Genomic DNA, 9,685 nt, shown 5'->3' with positions numbered 1-9,685 from the left:
AACATACCATAATTTATGGGATGCAGCAAGGGTAGTTCTAAGAGAAAAGTTCTTAGCAATGCCTACCATCAAGAAACAAAGATTTCAAACAAATGACCTCACTTTACACCTCAAGGAACTAGAAAAAGAAGAACAAAGCCCGAAGTTAGTAGACAGAAGGAAAAAGATCATGGAAATAAATGGAATAGAGGCTAAAAAGACAATAGAAAAGATGAAACCAAGAGCTACTTTTCAAAAAGATAAACTGACAAACCTTTTGCTTGACTCAGTAAGGGAAAAAAAAAGAGATGAGGACTTAAAATCAGAACTGAAAGGGGAAATGTTATACCTCAATACCCCAGAAATACAAAGGATCATAAGAGACTACTATGAGCGCCGTACATCAACAAATTGGACAACTACCAAGACTGAATCACGAAGAAATAGAAAATCTGAACACACCAATTACTAGTAAGAATGTTGAGTCAGTAACCAAAACCCTTCCAGTAAAGTCCAGGACCAGATGTCTTCAATGGTGAATTATACCAAAGTTAATACCAATCCTCAAACTCTTCCAAAAAATATAAGTGGAGGGAATACTTCCAAACTCATTTTAGAAGGCCAGCATTACCCTGATACCAAAACCAGACAAGGATGCCCCAAGAAAAGAAAATTAAAGGCCAGTATCCCTCATAAATATAGATGTGAAAATCCACAAAATATCAATATTAGCAAACTGGATTCAGCAATACATTAAAAGGATCATACAGCATGACTGAGTCAGATTTACCCCAAGGATGTAAGAATGGTTCAACATCTGCAAATCAATTAATATGATACACCACATTAACCAAAAAAAAAAAAGGATAAAACTCATAGGATCATCCAATAGATGCAAAAAAAAATCACATTTGACAAATTCAGCATCAATTTATGGTAAAAACAAGGTGGGTATAGAGGGAATGTACCTCAACATAATAAAGGACATATATGACAAGCCCACAGCTAACATCATATTCAGTGGTGAAAAGCTGAAAGCTTTTCGTCTAAGATCAGGAACAAGACAAGGATGCCGCCACTCACCACTTTTATTCAATGTAGTATTGGAAGCCCTAGCCAGGGCAATTAGGAAAAATAAAAATCCAAATCAGAAAGCAGTAAAATTGTCACTGTTTGTGGATGACATAATATGTATAGAAAACTCTAAAGACTCTATTAAAAAAATTAGAATAAATTCAGTAAAGTTGCAGGATACAAAATCAATACACAGAAATCTGTTGCATTTCTATACACCAATAACCAACTATCAGAAAAAGAAGAAAGCAATGCCATTTACAATTGCATCAAAAAGAATAAACTACCTAGGAATAAATTTAATGAGGAGGTGAAAGACCTATACATTGCAAACTAAGACACTGATGAGAGAAACTGAAGACACAAATAAGTGGAAAGATATTCAGTGCTTGTGGAGGAGATGAATACTATTGAAATGCAGGAACTAACCAAAGCAATCTGCATCTTCAATGCAACCCCTGTTAAAATTCAAATGGCATTTTTCACAAAAGTTAAATAAATAATCCTGTAATTTGTGGGGAACCACAAAAGATCCTAAATAGCCAAAGAAATCTTGAGAAAGAACAAAGCTAAAAGCATATGCTTCTTGATTTCAAACTATATTACAAAGCTATAGTAATCAAAACCGTATGATACTGGCATAAAAACAGATACAGATCAATGGAATAAACAGCCTGGAAATAAACCCACGCATATGGTTAATTTACAACACAGGACCAAGAACATACAATGGGAAAAGGGCAGTCTCTCTTCAATAAATGGTGTTGGGAAACGACCACTATCTCACACCATACACAAAAATTAACTCAAAGTAGATTAAAGACTTGACTAGTAGACCTGAGACCATAAAACTCTTAGAAGAAAACATACACAGCAATTTCCTTGACATTGGTCTTAGCAGTAATTTTTTTGGATCTGACAAAAAGCAAAGGGAACAAAAGTAAAAAACAAGTGGGGCTACATCAAACTAAAAAGCACCTACACAGCAAAAGAAACCAACAAAATGAAATGAAGAGGCAATCTACAGAATGGGAGCAAATATTTGCAAATTATATATCTGATAAGGGGTTAAGATCCAAAATGTATAAAGAACTCATATAACTCAACAGCAAAAATCACCCAGTTTAAATATGGATAGAGGATATGAAAAGACATTTTTCCAAAGAAGACATACAGAAGCCACAGGTACATGAAAAGGTAATGAACATTACTAATCATCAGGTAAATGCAAGCCAAAACTACATCAGATGTCACCTCACCTGCTGGAATGGCTATTAATCAAAGACACATGAAATAATATGTTGGCAAAGATCTGAAAAGAAGGGAACCCTTGTGCACTGTTAGTGGGAGTGTAAATTGGTGCAGCTACTATGGAAAATGTATGGAGGTTCCTCAAAAAATTAAAAATAGCACTAACATATGATCCAGCAATTCTAGGTATTCATTTGAAGGAAATGAAAACACTAAAACAGATACATGAACCACCAGTGTTCACTGCAGCATTACTTAAATAGCCAAGACATGGAAACAACCCAAGTGTCTGTCAATGGATGAATAAAGAAAATGTGGGGACTTACCTGGTGGTGCAGTGGTTAAGAATCCACCTGCCGGGTTTCCCTGGTGGTGCAGTGGTTGAGAGTCTGCCTGCCGATGCAGGGGACGTGGGTTTGTGCCCTGGTCTGGGAGGATCCTGCATGCTGCGGGGCGCCTGGGCCCGTGAGCCATGGTTGCTGGGCCTGCGCGTCCAGAGCCTGTGCTGCGCGACGGGAGAGGCCACAGTGGTGAGAGGCCCGCGTGCCGCAAAAAAAAAAAAAAAAGAATCCACCTGCCAATGCAGGGGACACGGGTTCGATCCCTGGTCCAGGAAGATCCCACATGCAGTGAAGCAACTAAGCCCGTGTGCCACAACTACTGAGCCTGCGCTCTAGAGCCCACACACCTAGAGCCCATGCTCTGCAACAAGAGAAGCCACCGCAATGAGAAGCCCGTGCACCACAATGAAGAGTAGCACCCACTTGCCGCAACTAGAGAAACCCTGCGCACAGCATTGAAGACCCAACAGCAACAAATAAAAATAAATTTTTAAAAATGTGGTACACACACATAATGAGTCATAAAAAAGAAGGAAATCTTGCCACTTGTGACAGCATGGATATACCTTGAGGGCATTATGCTAAGCAAGTCAGAGAAAGACAGATATTGAACTGTATGATCTCACTTCTGTGTGGAATCCAAAACAAAATCCCCACTACCACCCAAGCTCATAGCTATAGAGAACAGACTGGTGGTTGCCAGAGGTGGGGAGAGTGGGTGAAATGGGTAAAGGGGGTCAAAAGGTATAAACTTCCAACTATAAAATTAAGTTCTGGGGATGTAATGTATAGCATGGTGACTATAGTTAATAATACTGAATTATGTATTTGAAAGTTGCTAAGAGTAAATTTTTAAAGTTCTCATCACAAAAATTTGTGTGGAGTGATGTTAACTAGATTTATTGTAATCATTTCACAATATATACAAAATCTAATTATGTTGTACACCTGAAACTAATGTTATATGTCAGTTATATCTCAGTTTTTTTTCAAAAGGAGAGAATGGGGGCTTCCCTGGTGGCGCAGTGGTTGAGAGTCCGCCTGCCGATGCAGGGGACACAGGTTCGTACCCCGGTCCAGGAGGATCCCACGTGCCGTGGAGCGGCTGGGCCGGTGAGCCATGGCCGCTGGCCTGTGTGTCCGGAGCCTGTGCTCCGCAACAGGAGAGGCCACAACAGTGAGAGGCCCGTGTACTGCAAAAAAAAAAAAAAAAAGGAGAGAATGTAAAACAGTAAAGATGTGCCCCCTCAGACAAAAGACAAAGACAAAATATATCTTAATTGCCTCTGTCATAGCCAAAGTATATCACTTCTACCAAATGTTCTATTTCTCGTAACACAACTTCCTCTCCTCCTTTGTGATATGAGTTAAATATAACAAAAAGAAATGCTATGACTATATTAAAAGCAAAGTAGTGACTCATAAATATGGTTTCCTAGAACTCTGTGGTAGGTTAATTGGGAGTACTCTCTGAAACAAGACCTGTAAGGAAAGAGGGATGCAGAATTATGTGAAGGGATAAGCTGGACTGATAGGAACTTTCCACAGATGTCCCATTCGGATCTCTAACCCTAAAGCTGAAATGACCCTCCACAGAAGTCCTAAACTGAGGCACTGTCACTGAGCATTTACCTGTACACCAACCAGTCGTTTGGTTTAGACTGCGTGCAGGAATGAGCAGGCATTGTCTCCCTGGGCAAGGCAACTGCCATAAGCTGAGAGCCATCTCCAGAGAAAAATTCAGCTATGAGCAGTCATAGGCCAGCACCTCTGGAAAGAGCTTGTTATTTGTGAAAGGGATTCTGGGTGGTTCATCCCAGCATCCACTACACAGTTCAACATCTATTTCCACAAATGCCAGACTGAGAAATACAGATCATAGAAAATCCCAAGGAACTAAGTCATTGAAATATTACAGCAACAGCCAGGAGAAAACAAACAGAAAGTTGTACCCAATTTGGGGACTATTTTTTTTCTCGAGGAACATGTGCGGATTACAGAAAGGTAGCTAAAGGCCTGAAAAGCCAAGCATAGATTTTTTTTTTTCTTTATTAACAGTGAAGTGCTAGTGGGAAACAACTGGTATTGAGAGGCATCAAGTAGGTAGGTGGAGCTTGAATAACCTCCCAAGGCTTTGAGTTGATCTAGAAGTAATGACTAACCAGAAACTGTTCCTCCCACAAACAGACTGAAGGCCAGTTTTGAATCATCTGAATTATAATTCATTAATGTAATGCAGGATTGCTGATACCCTTACCTGCCTACCAAAATGACAAATCATTTGGAAGATAGAGGAAGACAGCATCATATGGGGCCACACATTTTTATTATAGTTTGATATGTAATAATCAGGGCATAAAAATAACCAGGTACAGAAGGAAACAAAACATAATTGAAAACTGGAAAAAAAAAAAGACAATAGAAAGAAACACACAAGAGATCCAAATAAAGGAGTTATTGGAAACAGATTTTGCAATAACTATCTTTAATATGGTCAAGGAAACTTAAAAATGGAGAATCTTGGCCAAGAACTAGAAATTGTATTTAAAATATAGAACCTAGAACTGAAAGACATAATAATAGAAATGACAATCTCCATAAATGGCCTTAACAACAGATTAGATGTAACTGAGAAGAGATTCTCTAGAAGTAGAGGAGAAAAAGGAGAAAAATGGGACAGAAGCAATATATGCAAAATTATTGGCTAAAAGTTTTCCAAGAATAATGACACCAAATTAATGATTTATCAAATGACAGATTTGAAAGCACCAGTAACCCCATGCAGAATATACCCAAAAAAACCGTATCTAAGCACATTATGGTAAAGTGCTGAAAACTATAGCAAAGGCTAAGGCACAACCATAGTGAGGCAGGGAGGAGAATTTAAAGGAGCAACAACTCACCTTACAGATGAATTCGTAACAAAAATAATGGAAGCTGGAGGATAACAGAAGTATATAGTCCAGGTACTGAAAGTAAATAGCAGCCATATTTGAATTCTACACCTACAAAATGATTCTTCAAGAACAAAAGTGAAAGTTATTAAAAAACCCAGAGAACTTCCTGTCAGGAGGCCCACACTAGAATAAATGAAGAGGCAAATATTAAAATACACAAAAGATAAATAATTGTGACAAAGAGAAATTGAATCTAAATGAAAGTGCCTGGAAAGTATTGGTTAACACGTTTTTATTATAATTTTTGATACGAATAATCAGGGCATAAAAATAATCAGATAAACAAAAAAACATAACTGAAAACAAAAAAACAATAGAAAGTGCTGAAAGAAGATAGTAGCCAAACTTGAATTCTACACCTAGCAAAAATGTCCTTCAAGAACCGTAAGGTGTTTCCTGATCACTATAACCTAAAATGGGGGTTGGTGAGTTTTCCAAAAAATAGCCAGATAGTAAACATTCTGGATAGTTAGCTAGCTGCGTGTCACAACACTCAACTCAGTTGTAGCACAAAAGTAGCCATAGACAATACATAAATGGACATTAAAAAGTGAGAAAGATAAAAGGGAGACTGTTCTTTCATTTTCAAATACTGAATGCCTATTCTGTATCTAGTGCCGTTCAGGCATGGGGAGATTCAGTGTGAATAAGAAAAGTCTTTGCTTTCCACCTAATGGGACAATTCTAATTACAGATTTTCTTCCTATTAAAAGTGAATTTTAGCAAGCAGTAAAAATTAGTTTGATTTATGAGACCCAATCCTAACTTGGTAGAATAAAAGAGCTATCAGTTCATGAACCATTAATATTTCCTGTTTAATTCATGAATATGACTTCAATCATTTCAGCGTGAATCCTGCAGAATATCACTCCAAGTCAGACACTGGTATAAAGGTACAGCAACTTGGGTTCACCAAAATCTCTCTAGAAAGGACAACAGGCTGAAGGACGGAGTAACTATTTTGGTTTTCTTTGTTTTGATTTGGCTTTTAATTCAGTATCAAAACCAGCCCCAGACTAGTGACAGCTAGAGGCAGACTTCTAATAGGTTTAAACTCAATAGTTAATTTTCTCTCAAATTTTGTATTCTCCTGTAAAGAATAGCTATAAAAAATGCATCTTTCCTGGACTTCTCAGGAAAAGTTAGGTATAAAAAGTAAAGAGGGCTTCCCTGGTGGTGCAGCGGTTAAGAATCCACCTGCCAATGCAGGGGACACAGGTTCGAGCCCTGGTCTGGGAAGATCCCACATGCCGCGCAGCAACTAAGCCCATGCGCCACAACTATGGAGCCTGCGCTCTAGAGCCCGCGAGCCACAACTACTGAAGCCCATGCACCTAAAGCTGGTGCTCTGCAACTAGAGAAGCCACCGCAATGAGAAGCCCCTCAAGGAAGAGCAGCCCCCACTCGCCACAACTAGAGAAAGCCCACGTGGAGCAACGACCCAACGCAGCCAAAAAAAAAAAAATAATAAATAAATAAATTTCACTGTTTTATATAGACATATGGCACTGCCTAAATATATATATAACTCATATTATTATACATATTAATATAAGAATTCATATTTAACACATTTTTGACTGGAGATGTATTACAGCCACAAGCATTAGTTTCTGCAAAAATCCGCCAGTCAATAATTTGTTAATACTTGTAAAAATTTTAAATGGTAAAATAAGGGTGACATTCCTATTTCCAACTTGGAAAGTACTAGGTCTGATGAATGCTAGGCAAGGAGGTGCATTCAGAGCCAAGAGAATGTGCCTCTGAAGCTATTCCTTAGAGTAGATCTGGACACCTGGGATCAAAGAACTGGCCTAGGCTTGCACAGTTGCTGCCAAAAGCCAGCACAGGCAGTGGGTGAGACATCTGAGCAGACAGGCAACAGAGGCAGTCAAACCCAGGAGACTGGGGAACATGGGGATTCAAATACAAGTCAGGATTGTAGATTTAAAAGGAAGCTCAATTGTGCCATGTGGACTGAGAAAAAAATTCCAATTGTTTCCTACCATAGGGATATACCACTCTTACGTGTGGATAGATCTGAGCCCAGAGATTAGTGGCCTAGAGAGAGTGCCTATCTGGAAAGGAAAGTGGGAAAACGAGATGTAGCATTATTTTCATCATTGGTGGTTTGTTGGTGATTGGTGTTTTCATTAGGTAGTACGTGGAAATGCTATGGGGTTGATCCTGTCTGTCAAAGTGAAAAATCAATACTAACTTAAAAAAAAACAAAACAACCTAGATATAGGTAGGCTCCAGCTAATTATATATCAGAATTCAAATTCACTGAGACCAATTATTTTAAAAGCAGAATCAACTTATTTTGCTGGGGGGACGCATTACACAGGAGTAATGATCAGGCCTTAACTGTTCAGGACAACCCCAACTGTACGTTGTAAAGTTCATTACATCTTAAAGCTCATGTTATAAACATGACATCTTAAAGGTAGTACATACTTTTTTTTTCCTGGTCTTTTCAAGACAAAGTAATAAAACAAAAAAACATAATGTCAGAGCAAACATCCAGAATGTGGGTTCAAAAATAACTCTATGTTTCCATTTCTAGCTATGACAAATTAGTTTGTTATGCTCTTCCACTGAAAACAAGAAAGGCTGAACAGAATGCATGCAACATCTATTTGAAGTCATTGGAGAGTTTCTAAGGCACCCGAGACTTGAGGGGCAAAGATCCTGGGAAAAGAGACCTGTAGAGAAGCAACCTAGGCTGGTTTTCTTCTCAGGCATTTACTAATTTTTATGTTGTATGAGGTGAGAAACTAAAAGGGAAAAAAATGTAGGTGAAAAGTACAGCAGAGCATTCAGCAGTCTCACAATGCTAAAAACAAAAAACAAAAATTGAACTTAAGGACCTCAAGGAGGGAGGTTTCCAAACACTTCAGGCTCTTATTGTGACCCCTAGACTAGAAGTTGAGGTGAACCAGACACAGAGCCAGCTTTATAAAATCAGAAGCCCAGCCTTGAATAAGATCAGTTCTTGACTGGATTGAGATGTTCCTGCTCTAGTTGTTTGCTAGAGAATATGGTGAATCCTCTCTGGAAGAGGATAATTTCATCCACAGCTTCCAGTGTTTCATATACAATCTCTAGCATCCCATCAAAAATTACCAAGCATAGGGACTTCCCTGGCGGTCCAGTGGTTAAGTCTCCGTGCTTCCACTGCAGGGAGCACAGGTTTGATTCCTGGTTGGGGAACTAACATCCCGCATGCCGCTCAGCGTGGCCAAAAAATAAGTTAACAAGCATACTAGGAAATAGGACCAAAAGAGAAATGGACCTGAAAGGAATTCACACAATTGACTTCTACTGGACATGGACTTTGAAACAGCCAAGATTGATACATCCAAGAAAAGAGAAAACAAGATTGACTATGTCACCAGAAAACTGAAATCTGTAAAGAATTAAATGAGAATTCTAGAACTGATATATTAAATAGGGAATTTTATGTATGGGATTAATAAAAAATTAGACACAGGTGAGGAAGGATTAGTGAACTTGAGGGTAGGTCAACAGTAAATATCCAGGCTAAGTACAAAGAAAAAAAAGTATTTTTAAAAAATCATAAGATACATATTGGACATGGTACAAAAGTCTAAACTACATGTAATTGGAATCTGAGAAAGGAACGAGAGAGTGATATTCAAAGAGATTATAGCTGAGAATTTTTCCCAAACTGATGAAAGGCATCAAGCCAATAAGCACTTGCGGAAAAATGCTCAACATCACTGGCCAGAAGGGAAATACAAAATAAAAACACAGTAAGATACCTCTTCATACCCACTAGAAAGGCTATAATTAAAAATACAAGTGTTGGTGAGGATATGGAGAAGCTGAAACCTTTCTATATAACTAGTAGGAATGTAAAGTGATGCAGCCACTTTGGGAAACAGTTTGGCAGTTTCTTAAAAAGTTAAACATAAATTTACCATGCAAACCTCCTAGGTATATACACAAGAGAAATAAAAATATATCCACACAAAGACTTGTATGCAAATGTTCAGCAGCATTATTCATAATAGCCAAAAAGTGGAAATAATCCAAATGTCTATCAACTGGTGAATGAAC

Source organism: Lagenorhynchus albirostris, chromosome 11, assembly GCF_949774975.1.
Source record: "Lagenorhynchus albirostris chromosome 11, mLagAlb1.1, whole genome shotgun sequence".
NCBI classification, from domain to species: domain Eukaryota; kingdom Metazoa; phylum Chordata; class Mammalia; order Artiodactyla; family Delphinidae; genus Lagenorhynchus; species Lagenorhynchus albirostris.
Note: the sequence above shows the minus strand (reverse complement) of the source record.